Source organism: Hyla sarda, chromosome 3 (genome assembly GCF_029499605.1).
Source record: "Hyla sarda isolate aHylSar1 chromosome 3, aHylSar1.hap1, whole genome shotgun sequence".
Lineage (NCBI taxonomy): Eukaryota > Metazoa > Chordata > Amphibia > Anura > Hylidae > Hyla > Hyla sarda.
Genome location: NC_079191.1, coordinates 426,269,261 through 426,292,383, shown reverse-complemented (window position 1 = coordinate 426,292,383; position 23,123 = coordinate 426,269,261). Strand labels below are relative to the sequence as shown.

At 40.7% G+C, this 23,123-nt stretch overlaps 1 long non-coding RNA gene across 1 annotated transcript; it reads left to right on the top strand.

The window, feature by feature from the left end:
* Positions 1 to 4,784: 4,784 nt before the first annotated feature.
* On the top strand, positions 4,785 to 22,577 carry LOC130363082 (uncharacterized). Its single transcript, XR_008891718.1, has 3 exons — positions 4,785 to 4,896; positions 20,634 to 20,705; positions 21,056 to 22,577. It is a non-coding gene; the product is annotated as an uncharacterized LOC130363082 (long non-coding RNA).
* Positions 22,578 to 23,123: the final 546 nt, after the last annotated feature.

Below are 23,123 nucleotides of genomic sequence, written 5' to 3'. Positions count from 1 at the left end.
GAAGGAGGCCTGAGACCTTGTCCAGAAACCACAAATCTTCTAAAGTGGGGTAAAAAAAGTATTTAGTCAGCCACCAATTGTGCAAGTTCTGTCATTTTCATCAAACCTCCTTCCATCAGCAAGGGCATTGAAGATGAAACGTGGCTGGGTCTTTCAGGATGACAATGATCCCAAAAACACCGCCCTGGAAATGAAGGGGTGGCTTCGTAAGAAGCATTTCAAGGTCCTGGAGTGGCCTAGCCAGTCTCCAGATCTCAACCCCATAGAAAACCTTTGGAGGGAGTTGAAAGTCTGTGTTGCCCAGTGACAGCCCCAAAACATCACTGCTCTAGAAGAGATCTGCATGGAGGAATGGGCCAAAATACCAGCAACAGTGTGTGAAAACCTTGTGAAGACTTACAGAAAACGTTTGACCTCTGTCATTGCCAACAAAGGGGCTATAACAAAGTATTGAGATTAACTTTTGTTATTGACCAAATACTTATTTTCCACCATAATTTGCATATAAATTATTTAAAAATCAGACAATGTGATTTTATGGATTTTTTTTCTCATTATGTCTCTCATAGTTGAGGTTATAACCTATGATGGAAATTACAGCCTCTCTCATCTTTTTAAGTGGGAGAACTTGCACAATTGGTGGCTGACTAAATACTTTTTTGCCCCACTGTAACACTCAGGGTAGACCTAGCCTCTGAGTCTAAGGGCAGGTTCACATATGTCCGGCGTCAGTCATCTTTTCCCTCCATTACTTGCTACAAAGCACCAGAGGGAAACTGATGCGAGAAGTGATCATTTTGATTGGACAGTTCACACTAATCCTGCGATTTCAAGTTGGATTAGACATGCCGGACATGGTTAGACATGCCGGACATTTGTGAAGCCAGCCTTACCCCCACCCCTACCAAAGCAGTGTACTTCACTCCCAGGTTTGGTGCTTGCTCAGACTCAATGCAAGACGCAATACAACCTGTCTCCTGTAGTAAGCCGGAGGGTGAAGCACACGTGCTTCTCTTGGATATACAGTAGGGCAAAAAAGTATTTAGTCAGCCACCAACTGTGCAAGTTTTCCCACTTAAAAAGATGAGAGAGGCCTGTAATTTTCATCATAGGTATACCTCAACTATGCGAGACAGAAGGAGAAAAAAAGATTTTTAAAGAATTTATTTGCAAATTATGGTGGAAAATGAGTATTTGGTCTATAACAAAAGTTCATCTCAATACTTTGCTATATCCCCTTTGTTGGCAATGACAGAGATCAAACGTTTTCTGTAAGTCTTCACAAGGTTTTCACACACTGTTGCTGGTATTTTGGCCCATTCCTCCATGCAGATCTCCTCTAGAGCAGTGATGTTTTGGGGGCTGTCGCAGGGCAACACAGACTTTCAACTCCCTCCAAAGGTTTTCTATGGGGTTTAGATCTGGAGACTGGCTAGGCCACTCCAGGACCTTGAAATGCTTCTTACGAAGCCACCCCTTCGTTGCCCGTGCAGTGTGTTTGGGATCATTGTCTTGTTGAAAGACCCAGCCACGTTTCATCTTCAATGCCCTTGCTGATGGAAGGAGGTTTTAACTCAAAATCTCAAGATATATGTCCCCATTCATTCTTTCCTTTACACAGATCAGTCGTCCTGGTCCCTTTGCTGAAAAACAGCCCCAGAGCATGATGTTTCCACCCCCCCCCCCATGCTTCACAGTAGATATGGTGTCCTTTGAATGCAACTCAGCATTCTTTCTCCTCCAAACAGGACATGTTGAGTTTTCACCAAAAAGTTCTACTTTGGTTTCATCTGATGATATGACATTCTCCCAGTACTCTTCTGGATCATCCAAATGCTCTCTAGGAAACTTCAGATGGGCCCGGACATGTACTGGCTTAAGCAGGGGAACTCATCTGGCACTGCATGATTTGAGTCCCTGGTGTCGTAGTGTGTTACTGATGGTAGCCTTTGTTACTTTGGTCCCAGCTCTCTGCAGGTCATTCACTTGGTCCCCCCGTGTGGTTCTGGGATTTTTGCTCACCGTTCTCGTGATCATTTTTACACCACGGGGTGAGATCTTGCGTGGAGCCCAAGATTGAGGGAGATTATCAGTGGTCTTGTATGTCTTCCATTTTCTAATAATTGCTCCCACAGTTGATTTCTTCACACCAAGCTGCTTGCCTATTGCAGATTCAGTCTTTCCAGCCTGGTGCAGGTCTACAATTTTGTTTCTGGTGTCCTTCGATAGCTCTTTGGTCTTGGCCAGTGGAGTTTGGAGTGTGACTGTTTGAGGTGGTGGACAGGTGTCTTTTATACTGATAAGTTAAAACAGAGCCATTAATACAGGTAACAAGTGGAGGACAGAGGAGACTCTTAAAGAAGTTACAGGTCTGTGAGAGCCAGAAATCTTGCTTGTTTGTAGGTGACCAAATACTTATTTTCCACCATAATTTGCAAATAAATTCTTTAAAAATCAGACAATGTGATTTTATGGATTTTTGTTCTTATTATGTCTCTCATAGTTTAGGTATACCTATGATGAAAATGACAGGCCTCTCTCGTGGGAGAACTTGCACAATTGGTGGCTGACTAAATACTTTTTTGCCCCACTGTATGTAGGGAACAGTTTGGTCCATACACTGAGATCATGACCGATCAAAACTTTTGACATGTCAAAAGTTTTTAAAAATGACAGTAACACCTAAAGAGTACCTCTCATGATCTCGTTACATTTTATTACCCTCCTAGTTCACTGCCCACATCATGATAAACCACCCCTGCCCTTATTGTTATTATTTTTTAATTTTCTACTTTGAAATTGCTCTGTATTTTCTGCTCAGTCTCAGATTCACAGACTGGGAAGGGGCGTTCCCCAGCAGACGTGACATCATCTGAAGCCATACAGAGTAGAACTTCCTTTCTCACTCTGCTACACACAGCCTAGAGCAGTTCAGTGTGAGATGAGCTATGATTGGCTAAGGCTGCACCCCCTCCCAGCACTCCAGGCTGCGTTTCCTGAATTTGGACTTCTGCCAGGCCAGCAGGAGTCCAAAGTCTGTGCAAGAGATGGGGGGGGGGGGGTAGGAATGTGCTCTGGATGAGTAGGGAGACGCCTAGTGGCAGGAGTGCAACAGAAAAATATTGTTTTCATGAGAGTGAGCATTTAAGGGTAGGTCCACACTGTGTTCCTGTCCCCGTTAATCGTATCCTTTGGCATCCTGCCGAAAGTGGGTTGCTGACATATACTGTTAATGGGAGCAGTGGACCCAATTCACTTTTATGGCTGAACAGAGTCACCTAGTGACTCCTTTTGCCATGCATGTGCTATTTTAACAGCCCTCATTTTTGGTCCTTAGGCATTGGTCCTTTGGTGCATGGGCATACCTGAAGGCCCTGGTCGTGTTACCATAATTTGAAGCGTGCTCAAAAAATTGATCAAACAGTCCCATCAAAAATGATACCAATAAAAACTAGCAAGTAAAGTAGCCTATGTTTGAGGGAATATGCCGGTATGCCCATGTATACTCGGGTGTACCTCTGCTGGGCTCACAAAAAACAATAAACAAGCAGTTACATGGCTCTGTAGATGAAAAAAATAAATAAAAGAGTTATAGTTTATAGAAGGTTTGGAGGAAAAAAACAAAACGAAATACAGTGATCCCTCAACAGATGATGGTAATTCGTTCCAAATGAACCATCGTTACTTGAATCCATCGTAGGTTGAGGGATCCGTGCAATAGTAAAATAGAAAGTTATACTCACATGTTCCCGCCGCTCCGGACCTTCACTGCTGCCCTGGATTGTCGTTGTCATCACGTCCCCGGGGGCTCCTCGCTGCTCCGGACCATCACCGCTGGCTACGCACGCCGCTCCTATTGGATGCGTGCGCGGTGGCGACGGTGGCAGTCAGTGCTGCCAAATAGCCGTTATTGCAATGGCCCCGACATAAAAAAGCATTGTATGTTGATGCTGCCTTCAACATGCGTTGACCTCTGAGAGGCCATCGTATGTTGAAATTATCGTATGTCGGGGCCATCGTAGGTTGGGGGATTACTGTATATATATTTTTTTATCACTTAGATTATCACACATTTAGTGCAAGCGACGGCATATCTAAAAGGGTTGCAACCTGCTAAAATGAATGTGGTAAGCCGATGAACTAGCTGCGTTAGCCCTATTACACTGTGTTGGCCCCAATTTCCAATGATATTTGCCCCGTGTAATAGCGTCCTCTATAGTACAGTCGTATTTGCCTTTGTGCATCTATGTGGCGGGAGATTCCATAGTGATTATTCTACCTCTCCCCCTTCAGTGCACTCTTTCAGCTTTTACAATACTATATTGCAGTGTTTTCTAACCAGGGTGCCTCCAGCTGTTGCAAAACTAAAGCTCCCTGCATGGCCGGACAGCCTTCGGCTGTCCGGCCATGCTGGGAGTTGTAGTTTTGCAACAGCTGGAGGCACCTTGTTTGGAAAACACTGCTATATAGGCCTACGTGCACATTGTGTCATAGCTCAGCCTGTTTGATGTGTCTGTCCATACTGTATATAGCAACCCATGTGGGGAAACTCCACAGTTGCCCAAAGCAACCAAATTAGATTTCATCTTAAAAATGAAAGGTAAAATTAGATTGGTTGCTATGGGCAACTGCTCCCTCTGGACAAGGGTTGATAAATCTCCCCCAAAGTTTAATCTAATTTCACACATGCAAGAGCAATGTGCTGCATAGGCCACTAGGGGGAGCTCACTGCTATGGGATTTACAGTTCCCATTGAGAAACAGCCTTTTTCTTCAAGCACATACTGCAAATCTAAAAGCACTATGTAGCAGGAGCCTCTAGGGGGAGCTCGCTACTTTAGGATTTACAGTTACCATAGAGAAGCATGGAAGCTGCGGACTGTCAATCCAGCAGAAGGTGTTTTTTTATTTCTCCATAGGGGAATGTTGAGGATAGGCTCCTCCCCCCTCGCGCCTGATCATGTGACCTTGCCGCGCTCCTCCCTCCGTCTGCTCAGTTTGTGAGGGGGATGAGATGGCGAAAGACGTGCATTATGGCTCTCTCCTGTACAGGGCGGGAAAGATGGAGCTGGGCGGCCAGGAAGTGTTCTAGAGGCAGAATATTAATAATAAGGAGATATGAGGGGGCATGAAAGGGCGTGTTACAGTGCGTGAAAGTAACCGAGGCAAGAACTGCCGCCATGTTAACTGTTACTGAAGCCTTTCAATGGCGGGAAAACCAGTACAGGTGTGAGGAGAACCATTCCTGCCTTGTACATGGAGGAAAATAATGAAGGATAAAGCAGTGTATGAGGAGAGCTGTGCTGCACTGCTATATATACCTGATCCTGTAAAGGAGGATGATAATGAAGGATAAGGCAGTGTATGAGGAGAGCTGTGCTGCACTGCTATATATACCTGATCCTGTACATGGAGGATAATAATGAAGGATAAAGCAGTGTATGAGGAGAGCTGTGCTGCACTGCTATATATACCTGATCCTGTACATGGAGGATAATAATGAAGGATAAAGCAGTGTATGAGGAGAGCTGTGCTGCACTGCTATATATACCTGATCCTGTACATGGAGGATAATAATGAAGGATAAGGCAGTGTATGAGGAGAGCTGTGCTGCACTGCTATATATACCTGATCCTGTACATGGAGGATAATAATGAAGGATAAAGCAGTGGATGAGGAGAGCTGTGCTGCACTGCTATATATACCTGATCCTGTAAAGGAGGATGATAATGAAGGATAAGGCAGTGTATGAGGAGAGCTGTGCTGCACTGCTATATATACCTGATCCTGTACATGGAGGATAATAATGAAGGATAAAGCAGTGGATGAGGAGAGCTGTGCTGCACTGCTATATATACCTGATCCTGTAAAGGAGGATGATAATGAAGGATAAGGCAGTGTATGAGGAGAGCTGTGCTGCACTGCTATATATACCTGATCCTGTACATGGAGGATGATAATGAAGGATAAAGCAGTGTATGAGGAGAGCTGTGCTGCACTGCTATATATACCTGATCCTGTACATGGAGGATGATAATGAAGGATAAAGCAGTGGATGAGGAGAGCTGTGCTGCACTGCTATATATACCTGATCCTGTACATGGAGGATGATAATGAAGGATAAAGCAGTGGACGAGGAGAGCTGTGCTGCACTGATATATATATATATATATATATATATATATACCTGATCCTGTACATGGATGATAATGAAGGATAAGGAAATGTATGAGGAGAGCTGTGCTGCACTGCTATATATATATATATATATATATATATATATATATATATATATATCTGATCCTGTACATGGAGGATAATAATGAAGGATAAGGCAGTATATGAGGAGAGCTGTGCTGCACTGCTATATATACCTGATCCTGTACATGGAGGATGATAATGAAGGATAAGGCAGTGTATGAGGAGAGCTGTGCTGCACTGCTCTATATACCTGCTCCTGTACATGGAGGATGATAATGAAGGATAAGGCAGTGTATGAGGAGAGCTGTGCTGCACTGCTCTATATACCTGCTCCTGTACATGGAGGATGATGATGAAGGATAAGGCAGTGTATTAGGAGAGCTGTGCTGCACTGCTATATATATATATATATATATATATATATATCTGAGCCTGTACATGGAGGATGATAGTGGGGGGCAGGGCAGTATATGAGGAGAGCTGTGCTGCCTTAAGATATATATATATATATATATCTGAGCCTGTACGTGGTGGATAGTAATGGAGGACAGGGCAGTGTAACAGGAGAGCTGTGCTGCCATTATATATATATATATATATATATATATATATCTCCCTGAGCATGTACATGGTGGATATAGCAATGGAGGACAGGGCAGTGAATGAGAACTGTGCTCCCATGTTATATATACCAGACCCTGTACATAGTGGATAGTAATGGAGGACAGGGCAGTGTATGGGGAGAGCTGTGCTGCCATGCTATACATATACCTGAGCCTGTACACGGTGGTTAGTAATGGAGGACAGGGCAGTATATGAGGAGAGCGGTGCTCCAATGTTATATATACCCTTTGAACAAAAATGGAAAAAGACAAGCATGGAAAAAGTCACAAAAGATGATGCAAATGCTTAATCATGTTTGTGACTATTTATATATATGTCAGGAAATAATCATTGAAATAATGTTTTTTTTTATTTTTTTTTTTAAAGTAGTTATAGGGGTACTCCGGGGAACTAAACCCATAGCCCATACTTTCCCTCACCAACCTATGTATTTATCTAAATATTCATTAGCTTTGTAGAGCAGTTTTCCTATTTCAGCTGTCACATGCAGAAAGTGAGAGAAAGATGTAATTATCTCATCCTGTTTGCCTGTGTGTAAACCCCTCAGTGAGACCTAGCCCCCACCCTTCAAGACTACACCACATGATTTCTGTCTGATCTAGGGCTCTGGCTTCACAGCTGCACCTTTTGGTCCAGGTGAAAAACCGTATTGAAACGTGTACTTTTTTTTTTTTAACACGGAAGTCAATGGGAACCGTACAGAACCGTGTGTGTACGGTTCCATCTGGTTTTCACCATACGGTTTTTGACTTTGCACATTTTTTTCTTGGATTTTCAATCAAACAAGTGAAACTTTATTCATAATGGAATGAAAAGTTAAAAACGAATGCAACCGGACACCATTTTTCAAACGTATAAGGTTTCTAACCGTATACGGATTAAAATTTGTACACACGTTTTGATACAGTTTAGTCAGGTTTTGAGGAATCCTTTTTTTATCAAAACCCTGATACGGGAACTGTATTGCAAAAACGTGGCTTGAACCCAGCCTAATAGTGAGAAAACAGCACCGCAGTGAAATCCATTAATTGGTCCACAAAAAGTATTTGCACGGCCAGGCTTCAGCCAGTCACGTCCCTTTGCATCCAGATTAAAAACTAAAGTGCAGTATTACAATCTTTCATAATCTCAATACAAGAGGAAATACTTTATTTTACTGAACACCACTGCTATGCTTCAACCCAACAAGTCCTATGCAAGCATAAATAAAGTAAAACCTCAAAAAAAAAAAACCTGAGAAGACCATTCCATGGATTTTTAGTTCCATCTTTTAGTATGCATCTTTTTAAGACCACTTTTTGTGTCAATTTTTTTTGGGTTGTACTTGGTGAACAATTCAAAGAATTTGCTAAGTATTTAAACTAAAGGGGGGAGCATAAAATCTAACCTAATACAAGTTAGTGAGGCCAACATAGTCAGTTTGGGTTATGTTGCAGTTTGGTAATCATGCAGTAACTCGTGCAGGTGTGATATATAGACCACCTGGCCAAGTTAAAGAATTAGTTGTTATGCCAGACTTCAATCTTCCGGATATAAACTGGAAAACTAAAATAGCTAGTTCTGCCAGGAGTACAGATAATCTAAAATCACTACTGGGATTATCTCTACAACCAGTGGTAGAGGAGCCAACCCGCAGGGAGGCCATTTTGGATTTGGTATTCACAAATGGGGATTTGGTACATGATATTATAGTAGGCAAAAACTTGGGATCTAGTGATCACCAGTCAGTGTGGTTTAACATAAGAACAGTGAAGGAGTCACACCACACAATAACAGTTTTAGATTTTTAGAAAAATAGACATTTCAAAAATAAGATTAGTCATAAATGAGTCCCTATCAGACTGGAACAGATTACATGGAATTCAGGAGAAATGGGACTACTTAAAAGACGCATTATTGAAAGCAACAGAAAATATCATTAGGCTTGTCAGTAAAAGCAGAGAAAGGTAGAGACCACTGTGGTACTCATCAGAAGTGGCCAAAATCATAAACTGAAAGCTAGCATTTAATAGTTTTAAAACCCAGAGCAATGAAGATTGGGAAATCTACAAAACTAAGCAGAATGAGGCAAAGCAAGTTATAAGAACTTCTAAAGTGCAGGCAGAAAGAAACTAGCTCAGTCTGAAAAGACATTCTTCAAATATATAAATAAAAAAAAGGAAATTTAAAACAAGGAATAACTAAATTAAAAACATAGGAAGGAAGGTGTGTAGAAGAGAATAAAGGGCTAGCCGACTGCCTTAATGAATACTTCTGTTCAGTTTTTACAAAAGAAAAAGAAGGTAAAGGATCTCCATTGGGGAGGAAGACTAATCGTTTGCATGTGTCTTTATAGAGGAAGAGATTCTGTGTTTGCTGTCTAAAGTGAAGACAAATAAGTCACGGGCCTGATGGGATACACCCAAAATTATTAAAAGAACTTAGTGGCGAGCTAGCAAAACCGTTAACAGATTTATTTAACCAATCACTGGTAACACGAGTCGTCCCGAAAGACTGGAAATTAGCAACTGTCGTGCCCATTCACAGGAAAGGTAGTAAAGAGGAATCAAGCAACTATAGGCCAGTAAGTCTGTTATCAATAGTGGGGAAATTAATGGAAACCCTACTAAAGGTTAGGATTGTGGAACATCTAAAATCCCAAGTAATTGCAAGATGAAAAACATGGGTTTACTTCAGGGAGATCATCAATCTTATTGATTTTTTTTGACTGGGTGACTAAAATAGATGGCGCAGGGGCAGATCTAGATTTTAGTAAGGCTTTTGACACTGTCCCACATTGAAGACTTATCAATAAACTGCAATCATTGAGCTTGGACTCCCATATTGTTGAGTGGATTAGGCAGTGGCAGAGTGACAGACAGCCGAGGGTTGTAGTCAATGGAGTATATTCAGAGCAAGGTCTTGTCACCAGGGGGCACCTCAGGGATCTGTACTGGGACCCAATATGTTTAATATCTTCATTAGTGATATTGCAAAAGGTCTCTCTGGTTTGGTGTTGATCTTTTTGCTGATGGCACAAAGTATGTAACGGTTGATGTTCCTGGAGGTATATGCCAAATGGAAAAGGGATTTAGGAAAACTAGAAGAATGGTCAGAACTCAGGCAACTGAAATTTAATGTGGATAATTCCAAGATAATGCACCTGGGGCGTAAAAACCCTCGGGCAGAATATAGAATATTTGACACAGTCCTGACCTCAGTATCTGAGGAAAGGGATTTAGGAGTAATTATTTCAGAAGACTTAAAGGTAGGAAGACAATGTAATAGAGCAGCAGGAAACATTAGCAGAATGCTTGGATGTATAGGGAGAGGTATAAGCAGTAGAAAGGGCGAAGTGCTGCCGCTGTACAGAACATTGATGAGGCCTCACTTGGAGTATTGTGCGCAGTACTGAAGGCCGTATCTCCAGAACGATATAGATACTCTAGAGAGAGTTCAAGCAGTACTCTAGTGCCTATGCATAATTGAAATCTGGATGAAATTTAGATTTGTATATGAATATTAAGCATCCTGTATGCCTCTGCAAACACACCTGAGCTAAACTGCTATTGGCAAACCGCATTTACAGTCCGAGCCAAAACTTGGATATGCTCAGAGAATGACACCAATGTTGCCACTAGATGACTATGTTCGGGTCACTAGTTGAATGGGGAGTCCGTGTTGATCCTAGCACAAATGTCTGAAACATATTTTGAGCCCCTAAAAGCAGCAAAAAGAGAATTTCAAGCTGAACAGGGTCTCAAATTCAGAAAGGATTCCCCTGGAAACCATCCACAGGAGGAAGATATCCAGCAATCCTGAAGACAATAAAATCTCTTGAACTCTTAGAACACTGTTAAAAATGTGTACCAAGCGGAGCACTCAATTTATAAACAGATGCATTTCGCGTTAGACTTTGTCAAGGTTATAAACACATTTACCTTTGGCTGTGAATAAATAGTATTTGCTACCAATGCCTCATTTAACACAGTATCATCTGAAACAAACCCTTTAATATACACAATACCGAATACACTGTTATGTCACAGAAAAAAAAGGTATATAAAAAATATACCTTTTATTAGAACTAATAAAATCACCAACAAATTGACCAGTATATGTTAGTGTTCTTTCTGTGTTATTTTGTTACTGGTGGCACCAAAGTTAGTTTTTTTGGCAGATATAATTCTAGAAAACCATGTTAAGACTATAATTACAAAATAATCACACTAAGATAGAAACCACATGATTTAAAAAACAGAAGAAAATCATGAGCGGAATAAGACCAGACAGAAATCTTACCACACAGACAAATGTATGTTTAGTTGCATATATTTTATTATGTGCAAGAAAATAAATGCTGCCACATGAAAAAGATGCCTTTGTATGTACTACAATGTATAGACGCCTACCAGGGTGTGGCTGCCTACCAAGATGTAGCTGCGTACTAATGCACAACTCCCAAGAAAAAAAAAACTAATACTGTTGTGAATAGGCTCCTACCAGCGTGCAGTTACATACTAATGCACAACTCCAAAATAAGTTTCACCAGACCTAAAACAAATTCACAAAGGATAACTTTCTATATTGCATGAAGGTCAGTAAAATATATAACATCCGCCCAATAGTTCAAACCTTTTGGGAGATTTCTCTAATTTGATAATCCAAAAGACTTTTCTTATGTAACTTGTTTATCCAATCTCCAACTTGGGAAGGTTTTGAAAACTTGTTCAGTGGCTGTTACCTTTATAGTAGTTACTAACCCCATATGCTTCTCTTATAAAATACCTGAAGGGCCCTGATATTTCTGTGGTGTGAACTGTAGTCAACTTTGCTCCTGTGACATTCTTCTTTATGGCAGAGTTAAAATTTCGACTAGCTGAACCCACATATTGTATGAAAGAATCCAAACAGGTCATGCAATATACTACAAGGATAGATTAACAGTGGAGGTGCAGTTATGTGTTTGCAACATAAATTTTCAAAGTGCACATCTAGCATGTCCACAAGGGGGTATATCTATATGTATTGTGAAAAGAAAAGAGAACATTCCATTGTATGGGAGACAACACTCCATAGTAAGTGAGCTGAATTAAATGATGCGTAGAAGGGATGGGAACAGGGACTCTATATAGAAATGGCATATATGATAGTTAAATATGGAAAAATGGGTTATGTGAGACCAAATGGTGCTCCAAGGTTTGGAACTGAATAATAGACCTCTCTTAAACTGAATACAAAAGTATAACCTCTTATTCTTCCATTTTAAAGTGTCATACCGGCTAGATGTAAGATTCTTCATCGCTAACTACTGATTCTGGTTCTATTTTCTTTTACCTCTTTTTTGTTTTGTTTTTATAGAAATTTTAACGTGAACTAAGCACACTACAAATAATTAAGATGGATCAACTTGCACAGAATGACAAGTGTATAACTTGATCTTTCTACAGAAATTTTTACATTCTATTTCCTATCTTATAAAATTAAGTCATTTCTCGTGAAAACCCAATAAAAATTCAAAAGGAAAATGGGTTATGTGAAATGATGGGAGATTTTAAATTATTCGGAAAGGGACAATTAGGAAATGTGATGGCTTAGAGAGAGAAATGAATGATATCAAAAAACTATTTAAAATGCATTCGAGCTGAAGTGTAGATTTAGGGGTACTGGACCAGAGTAGCATGTGGAACATGTAAATTTGAAGCACATGCTACTATAGGTTTGTGCATTGATACGCTTAGGATAAAGAAAAAGTTGTAGATATAATATACAGTTCTATATATTTATATTAGGAGGGAAGGCTCCTCATATTCTACATCTCAAAAGCTTTCTCAGAATCACTTAGATGCAAGCACCAGATATCTACATACTGTTTTACATATCCAAACTTTTATAGGTTTGAGGATATTTTGAAGGCTGTGCACTCTGCGTAAGTTCATGTTGTTTTGTTTGTCATTTAGTTATGTTTCAGTTTTTCTGATTTAGAATATGCTCTTTTTTTAAAAGTAGTGATGACATTAAAAGTATAAAGTGAATCATCTGTGATATTTGGTGGACTGATGTTAACAGTAATACTTGGTTATACACTGCTCAAAAAAAAATTAAGGGAACACTAAGATAACAACTAGAGATGAGCGAACTTTTGAAAAATTTGATTCGGCCGATTCGCTGAATTAAAAAAAATATGTTTTGATCCGAAATTTGAGGCAAATCTATATTAAAAACGTCTATTTCTGGCCTACAGAGAGCCTCAATAGGGGTGTAGAACACTTTGCTGTGTTCTAACACGCAGATGGAGTTTGCTGGTGTAGTGAAATACTGTTGTTCAGAATAACATGCAGATTACCGACATCGCTTTTAGAATCACTGACAGAGCCTAAAGGTGGCATCAGTATGAGGAGACCAGATAGTGGCTGAATGACACAGCGTGGAGGTGGTGGCAGCATGAGGAGACCATATAGTGGCTGAATGACACAGTGTGGAGGTGTTGGCAGCAGCATGAGTAGACACTAGGCCTTCACAATCCCTAAGATTATAAGATGAATTCTGAATTTAAAACTGAAGATTTTGGGTAGCTAGTGCTACCATAACAATTTTTATTCCCAGGCCCAGCAGCATCAGTAAACCATATTGCCTGAATGACACAGCCTGGAGTTGGCAAAAGCATGAGGAGACCATTGAAATATAAGAATTTTAAATAGAAATCGAAGATTTTGAAATTGAGGATTTTAAATTTGAACTTTTAACTCCCAAGTTTTAGTGTCCCGGGCCCCGGCGTGTGGGTACAAAGGACCTAATCTAACAAGGAGTCACATGGCAGCACAATCACAGAGCCTGGAGGTGGCATCAATAGGAGACGACCATATAGTGTCTAAATGACACAGCCTGGAGTTAGCTGAAGCATGAGGAGACCCCAGGGCTTCACAATCCCTAAGAAATAAAGACGAAGTTTGAAATTTAAAGTGAAGATTTTGGGTAGCTAGTACTACCATAACAAAAGTTTTTATTCCCAGACCCAGTCCCAACAGCATCAGTAAACCATATATTGCCTGAATGGCACAGCCTGGAGTTGGCGGCAAATGAGATGTTAGGGCCTCACAATCTCTAATAATAAAAGATGAATTTTGAAATTTCAATTGAAGATGTATAGATAAGAGATCCAAGAAAGGGAGATGAATCGCGTTGCCACAAGAAGTGTATATGGGTAAATTTATTGCACACAAAGGATCCAGGGGCGTGCACCCTGTTTTCTTTTGTAAATTGAAGATGTATGGTACCTAGTGCTACCATAAACACATATAGGTAATGTCCTAGGCTCATAAGCGTCTCTAAACCATGTAGTTGCTATATCACACATACAGGAGCAGGCAGCAGTATGAGTACACAAGAGGGATTCACAACCCCTAACATTAAAAGGTGAATGTTGAAATCTATTGAAGATGCATGATAGCTAGTGCTACAATCCAAAAATGTAAGGCCCAAGCCCAGCAGCATCAGTAAGCCAAGGAGTTCCTGAAACACAGTCAGGAGCAGTCATCAGCAGTACACCAGAGGGTTTCATAACCCCTTACATTGAAAGGTCAATGTTAAAATTTCTATTAAGCATGTATTTAGCTAGTGCTAAACATACAAAAATTTAAGGCCCAAGCCCAGAAACATCAGTAAGCCAAGTAATTCCTGAAAGACACTGGAGCAGTCAGGAACAGGCATCAGTAGTACCCAAGAGGGTTTCATAACCCCTTACATTGAAAGGTCAAGCTTGAAATCTCAGTGTACCTCTTTTGAAAACTTTTTATATATTAAAGATAAAGCCCTACTGAACAACTTTTTAATTGCTTTTATTAAAAAAAATTCTCCTTTCATGTTTATTTTTTAACTTTAAAAACTTCTCCCCTAGGGGTCTCCCTAGCAATCCTGTCAGCATTTCGGACTCGGTGAGTGAGTCTGAAATTAGCTCTGTACAGCTCCCAGCCTGTCAGCAGGAGGGAGGGAGCAATGAGCTCATACACAAGCAGGGAGCGAAAAGAGAGGATACATTCCCTCTTCTCTTAGTTTCTCTCCCCTCTGTCCACTTTCCACATGGCTAATTATATATGCACGGGTTATCTCGCTCTCTCCACGGATTTGCCATTGCTATGACACTGTGCACTCTGCCTTGAATTGAGCTACAGAAGAGCATAGAAAAAAGATATTTTTAGGGTTTTTTAAAGCAAAATAAATGCAGGGATAGAGTTGGTCAGAGTCAGGGACAGATGGGGAGGGGGATTAGGGAAAGTTTAGATAGCGATAGGTACTCTTTAAGCATTTGTTAACTAGTGCTACCATAACATATTTGGAGTTAATATCCCAGTCCCAGTAGCATCAGAAAACAATATATTGGCTGAATGACACAGCCTAAGGAGGCCCATGTAGTGTCTGAATGGTACAGCCTGAAAATGGCTGAGGCATGAGGAGACCATTGAAATACAAGAATTTTAAATAGAAATCTAATTTCTAGAAATCAATTTTTAAATTGAGGATTTTGAAATGGAACTTTTAACTCCCAAGTTTTAGTGTCCCTGGCCCCGGCGTGTGGGTACAAAGGACCTAATCTAACAAGGAGTCCCATGTCAGCACAATGACAGAGCCTGGAGGTGGCATCAGTATGAGGAGACCATATAGTGTCTGAATGCCGCAGCCTGGATGTGGCATCAGGAGTCCTGAAAGTTACCCTAATGCAAGGGATTTCTGAAACTGGGGACCAGCACCTTAATTATGTTTTGCAGTATCCATGGCAGCACAATGAGAGAGCCTGGAGGTGGCAGCATAAGCATGAGGAGACCATATGGCGGCACAGTGACGGAGCATAGAGGTGGTAGCATTAGCATGAGGAAACCATAGAGCAGCAGAATGACAGCCTGGAGGTGGCAGCATCAGCATGAGGGCCATGCCAACTGAGGGTTGAGTGTGAGGAACCCACCGACTGTTGACTGGGGGTGTCAGATGTCACTTGAGATGAAGTGGATGACTGAGTGAACCGATCAATCATGGCTGCTGGGTTGCTGGTCGCTACACAACTGCTAGCTGACATCGGGAGCTCAGACCTCTCACTGCGACTCCAGCACCACACACCCCTACTCTGCTGCGACTTCTGCCTGCGTCTGATGAATTTAGCCCTCTGCCACTCCTCTGTGCACGTCCTGGCAATACTGTTCCTGATATACTTATTGTGTATATGAGGGGAGTACAATACGGTTAACTACACTTAAAAAAAGTATTTGTCTAGAACAGCAGCAGGTGTGTACTATTGGCTGTCCTTTCACAGTATGTAGGCCCTTGACAGATTAACAGGTACAAAATAGTACACTACTTAGATGTAGGTATGTGGTATGCACGTATGAGGGCAAAAAAATGCGCTACAGTACACTTGGAAAACGTATTTTTGCAGAGCAGCAGGACACAACAGTGCAGCACCACATGAAAAAAAAGTATTAAACCCAAAATTGCACACTGTCACAGAGTATTAAGAATGGTGTGAGCTGCTGGTTATTATACCGTCTACAGACTAGTATAAGCAGCAGATGATTTCTTGTGGAAAAAATACACAGAATTGCGCTGAAAAATCATTCCTGCCTCCTGTGATAAGGTTCATGAAGTTGAGGCAGCTTGTTGAAATGTATGAGGCAACGAAAAGCTATCTGCCCCTCTCTGATAAAATGCTGAATAAAGTGACTGGGAGATTAATGGCTGGCGTAAAAATCCTTCTCAGTGAGAACAAGCACTGCACTGCACTGCACTGCACTTCTCTCCACAACCCTGATGTCACTAGCAGTTGGCAGTGGAACGCGTTATGATCAATTCAGCTTGTCTGTGTTACACACAGAGACATGCAGTTGTCCTGTCTCTCTGCAGTGTATGGCATGAAATGAGCAGCTGCAAAATGGCTGCCGATTATATAGGGCTGTGACATCACAGGGGTCAATGAATGCTGATAGGCTGCATCCTGCATGTGATTCAGGGTCATCCCGCCAGCATCCCCTGCCCCATGTACTGACATGTGGATCCGCCATTTTAGGTGTCCTGGAGCCTGTAACGCTGCAAAAAGGAGTTTAATTAAGCGATTCGCGCGATATTCACATTCGTTGCTAATTGAATAATTCTGAACTCTAATAACTACCGTACCAGCATATGGTCTCACAAGGGGTCTGAGGATCTCATCTTGGTACCTAATGGCAGTCAGGCTACCTCTGGCAAGCACATGGAGGGCTGTGCGGCCCCCCCAAGAAATGACACCCCACACCATTACTGACCCATTGCCAAACCGGCTGCAGGCCGCAGGACGTTCTCCACGGCGCCTCCAGACTTTGTTGCGTCTTTCACATGCTCTGTGTGAACCTGCTTTCATCTGTCAAAAGCACAGGGGGCCAGTGACGAATTTGCCAATCTTGGTGTTCTCTGGCAAATGCCAAACGTCCTGTACGGTGTTGGGCTGTAAACACAACCCCCACCTGTGGATGTCGGGCCCTCATACCACCCTCATGGAGTCTGTTTCTGACCGTTTGAGTAGACACATGAACATTTGTGGCCTGCTGGAGGTCATTTTGCAGGGCTCTGGCAGTACTCTTCCTTGCACAAAGGCGGAGGTAGCGGTCCTGCTGCTGGGTTGTTGCCCTCCTGCGGCCTCATCCACGTCTCCTGATGTACTGGCCTGTCTCCTGGTAGCGCCTCCTTGCTTTGGTCACTACGCTGACAGACTCAGCAAACCTTGCCACAGCTCGCATTGATGTGCCATCCTGGATGAGCTGCACTACCTGAGCCACTTGTGTGGGTCGTAGACTCTGTCTCATGCTACCACTAGAGTGAAAGCACTGTATCTTACATAAAAGCCTGACATGGTTATGTGCTACTCAAAAACAGAACCTTAGGGAAATCAATAAGCCTTGTTACACGACAAAATACTATAATGCATTCATATTTGTTTTGGCACATACACTACTAGAGCATCTAAACATTTTCATAGGGTATTTTCAAGCAAAGTAGAATCTACCTTGGTATAGCAGGTGTATCCAACAAACCCAGAATAATTAAATTTATGTTTAAATGGGCACTGTAAATGGGCACCAACAGGTTTTGCAATTGCTTTCATTAGAAAATTTTCTGTATTTCATACTGAAAAAGCCAGTCAAAGAACTGCCTCCCTGCCTGCTTGGACACATACTAGTCCTACTGTGTCCATGCGTCATCACCTAGGTCATGGACACACTTCCTTGATTGACAGCTGTGAGCGCAGGGCTCAGAGCTGGAGGAAAAATCCTCCCACTGTCAGCTTTTGTCCCGCTACTGTCAGTGAGGACAAGCTGGGAGGTGTAGTTTTGCTAATGCTAGGGGAGATGTGAGCAGACAGCATACTGAGGGAGGGGGTGTTCACAGTGAGGCCATGTCCCCTCCCTTTGAGAGGAATTCAGACTAGTGAGCTAAATTTAAAGTGTAATAAAAAAATAAAATAAAGGTGCTAGACACATAAAAATAGATGTACATGGTCAGGATTAGGTACTAAGTGATATATTAAAAATAATTTTTTTTTGTTGGATCTGACGGGTACGCTTTAATATAAATAACTCCAACTCTTGTCTAAGTTAATGTTATGATTTTACAGACTTAGTAAAGTACTCTGTCCATCCTGTTTTTTTATGACCACTTCTTCCCCATTATCTGTCAGCCTGAGGGCTGCTTTATCTTTTGCTCTTAAATGGTCAATGTTGTTAAGAACTCTGCCTCTTTTTCAGTATCTCTTCTATATATTAAACATTACTTTAACATAAATGTAATATTAAACTTTTAAATGTAGCATGACTTAAATGGCTCAAGGTGAGTCATTACACTGTAAGAAGTCTTCCAGAGAGAGAGAGAGAGAGAGAGAAATGGAAATATAACAGGCAGACAGGGCTTTATGTTGTCAAAGCCAGCTATTTATATCAATCATGGGCCTGGGCTAGAAACTCAGACTATCACTTAATGGTGCTGACAGTAGAACCAAACTTCCTCCTATGAGAGAGATGTTCAAACTTGATGAATATACTCGTTCATACAACAATGAAAAATGTATACATTTTGGTCTAACTGCTTGAAAAACATTTTGTGGCTATTAGGGTTTTTAGGCCATTAATCATCACCTTGGAAATAATAATTCAAGGGAGTGGGAGTTAATGTGTTGTTTGCTTTAGTCATAAACCTTAATTACAAGGCTGAAAAGTACAATTGCAGAAGAATAAAATAAGGCAAAAAATGTAAAAATAATTTGCGCATTATAATGTTTACACCCCCCAACCTCAGCAGAGCAGTTGTTCTTCAAGAGGGTTTTCACAAAGCAGAACAATGTGAAGGCCCCGATATTGGTACCTTTTTAAAATGTTTTGTGATGGTATGAACAAACAGCAACGCAGCACCCCAAAAGTGGTGAAAAATCTAAAGGTGTGATTCATTCACCCCATGTTACAGCAGCAACGTATTCATTCTTCAATACAATCATTTTGAATTTTGTTTTATAAAGTGATTATAAAAACCCAAAACACAGAAAACATTTAACATAGAAAATTATTACTCAAGACACTTAACTTTAGGTGCTGGGGGATGTTTCGGAGAACTTGTATAAGGCCTTTCTTCCTGCAAGACAAAAGAGAAAAAAGGCTGGATAAGTAATGGTTAATGTAATGTTACTTCAAAAACTAACACCAGAACACATGACTGCAATGCTATAGTGGTCTCTGCATTAGCCAAAGGTTTTAATCCAAGAACCAAATTAGATGGCGGAGGTTCCTCACTTACCTGTTTTTTTCCACACCCGCTGTTTACCCTTACAGGGGATATTGCCTTGTGCCTTCTCTCCAAAGTAGTTCTTGGCACCAACTCTGCCTTTTTTTGTGGTACGTATCACTTGTCTGCACGCATGTCCACCTTCAAAGCATCACAAAATAGAGCCAACTATTTTTGTGATGAGAAATTATCACAATATTCAATTATCATTCTTGATAGGCTAGAAATAGCTGTAGAATTGTGTAATCTTTTTTTAACGTAACCTAAATCTAAGAACATTTACAGTCAACTGTAAGATATTACATTGCAGTGGTAAGCAGTCATGATAGGACAAATTGAAATCCAAAAATTATCATAACTTTCATTTACGCAATATCATCATAGTTAACCTACAAGAAAACTAAACATGTCAAACAATACTGATAAGAATCAACAAGTGATGAGGCTGGAATGGCTCCTTGTTCTGTATCCCGTCAACATCTGCATCAGTGTGGCTTTAGTCTTAAAAAAAAAAAAAAAAGTTCTGTTCTGGGATGTGCATACAACTTTTACTTCGGTGTTAGATAAAATAGGGCACAAATGTCTGTCTGAGGAATGACACATTAAAGCCCTCATTATCTAAGGGGCTTTGGAGTGCTACTTTGATTAAAAGCAAATTTTAACATGATCCATGAAACCTATGTGAAAGGTATACCATGTCTTAGACCTCTTTTGGCTACATACATCTTTGTATGTAAATTGCATCAGGCATGCTTTACTTACTACTGTCTGCTTACCATAGTTGTTGATTTTGAGCCATGCATACCAAAAAAGAAGTCCTTTGTTAATATCCTGTATGTTAGAGTTGACTTGGGACACAGGATTGGAACTTAAAGGGCATTTTACATAATGAGTTGCCTATGTCCACAGTTTACATTTTAACCTTTTAGGTTTAATGGGATTTTTAAAGGCTGAATTCTAAAAAGTGTAACCCATTATTTTTAGGAGATAATTAATATTGTTTTTCAAAGTGGCTAATAACACCTTATTTGTATCCAGTACAGCCATGTGAGAAGAATTTTAATGTCCTAGCGGGTGGGAAATCAGGAAGCGGAGATCGCTCAAGTATAGGTAATCAGTAGTACTTTATTAATAGGTTACAGACAATGTGTTTTGAAGGGTGTCTCCCCTTCTCCCTCAGGTCATATAGTGAAAGACATGGACAGAATATATATATATATATTCAGAATATATATATAAGAGGCGGTTCACATTTGAAAAATGGTGCTGATTGCGGCACTGACCCTGTGGTCATAGTGATGTTGCTGCCGTCTGTGTGCATTTTAAACTATGTTAAAACATAGGTAATACAAGCAATATATGTATGGATGTTAAAAAATCTAAATATATAAGGCATATAATTATAATATATAATATATATATATAATAATAATAAATCACAGTTTTTTTTTTTTTTTTAGATATAATCCATAGCCACTGACCTGCCACAGCGTCAGTGGGGATTGTAGTGGAACATAACGGAAGTTGGAAGACAAGGCCAACAGCTGCAAGGCCTGTGTAGAGAAAAAAACTAATGTAGAGGTAAGAAGCTCAGCGCCCAGCCAGACACTACTGTGAGTTTGAACCAGACCAGGAATGCCTAACACAAGGAAATATTTTGTTACGCTAAAGATAGAAATTTGTAATTAGGTTGATGCCCAACACCAGGATGAGATTTAAAACTGATATGTAATACATCGGGACACAGAACCTAACAGCATACGCATTTTGGTCGACAGACCCTAAGTCATGACAAAACATTGATACAAAAGAAAAGATTTTAAACAATACATACACTGGTCATGTGACTGGTTACTAATGAGTTTTGTTTTAACTTTTTTTTTTAGCATCTCAAATATGTCTTCGGACCCTATCTTTCAAAGCTTTTAGATGTACTTCCTACATACTGATGTTTTACACACAATACAGGAAGCCAGATATACTATAAAGCTTCAACAGTTAGTGTAGTCTATTACTATATATGTTTTTTTGGTACTGTGTGCAATATTGGTTTGTTACTGACAGATAATTACATGTGCATTTTTTTGTGACCACATTTCCAGTTCTTTGTATGTCAGAGCTATGTACCTGGTTGAGAACATTGCTCACTTTTAAATAAACTAGGGAGAAGTATTAATCCCAAAGTGGAGCAATTTTAAGATGCCATTTTAAAGCCCATGGCAACTATATCACCTTAACCCCTTAAGGACGTCCTGGTAGTTAAGGACACAGGGTGTACCTGTATGCCCGTGGGAATTCCGGTCTCCACCGCAGGCACCCCGTGATCAGTTCAGATCAGCGATTCCGGGCTGATCTGGTCTCTGGTGACCCGATCGCCAGGAAAATGGTGACCCGGTCCCCTGTGATTGGCCGTTCAGGAGTGATTGGCGAATCGTGTGGGGGGGACGAGACAATGTTTACAGTTGAAATCCTCCGCTCTGGAAGTCCTGGGGGGGACCAGCGGCAGATACCTTAGAAATGGCGCCAGGCATCTGGAGACCTGGGACCAGCGGCAGGCAAGTGGAGGCGGCGTCAGAGGCAGCAGTGAAGATCGCTGTAAAGTGATCTTCACTGCTGCTTCTAGGAGTTTAAAAACTACAACTCCCAACATGCCCAGACAGCTTTTGGCTTTGCTTTATATGTGAATGATATGCCCGCGGGAGAGATAAGAAAATACAGTTATTATTTAGAGAGTTAAGGAGTTTTCACTTCCCTTTTCACTTCATTTATATGCAGCTCTACATCTACCCAATGCGAGAAGGTGTTGTTATTCCACCATGTTTGCAGTCAAGCCATATGTATAGCTTGGTAACATTTTATTAAATCCAGGCATCCCAAACCTTCCTGTTTCACAGGCATGTCCATGGTTTTGTAGCATACCCTAGATTTTTTATTTCGCGAAATACATTTAAAATGAATAGATTACAATCTTTTAATAACTACTTCGGGGATTCTAATTGGAAGATTGCAAAAAAAAAAAAAAAAAATATATATATATATATATATATATATATATATATATATATATATATCTTTGGTAATAATACCATTTTACTTACCGTTTTACGGCCGAGCCAAGATAATGGGGGTTTAGTGTAACTGTTTGTCAGTCTTCAGCTGTTCCAAGAGTGACTTCATATTAACTGCAGAAGAACAAGATGGAGAGGGTGTCAACTTAACACCTAATTATGCAATGGATTCCTTTGCCCAGGAGGGATAATTAACGTCTAGTATTTAATCTCTGGGGTAAAGAAAACAGGGAAGGCGATTGTTTTTTGAAGATATAGCTTATAGTAACTGATACTACTAAATTGGTTCAGTAGATTTATTACAGTTTCCAAAAAGTGAAGTGGATCTGAGATTGAGAGGATCACGTCATCTGCAAATAGACCTATTCGTTGATCAGTAGGTCCAATAGTGATGCCCCCTATCTTGAAGTATTACTTTACTGAGAGAGTAGTGGATGCCTGAAATAACCTTCCTTCAGAA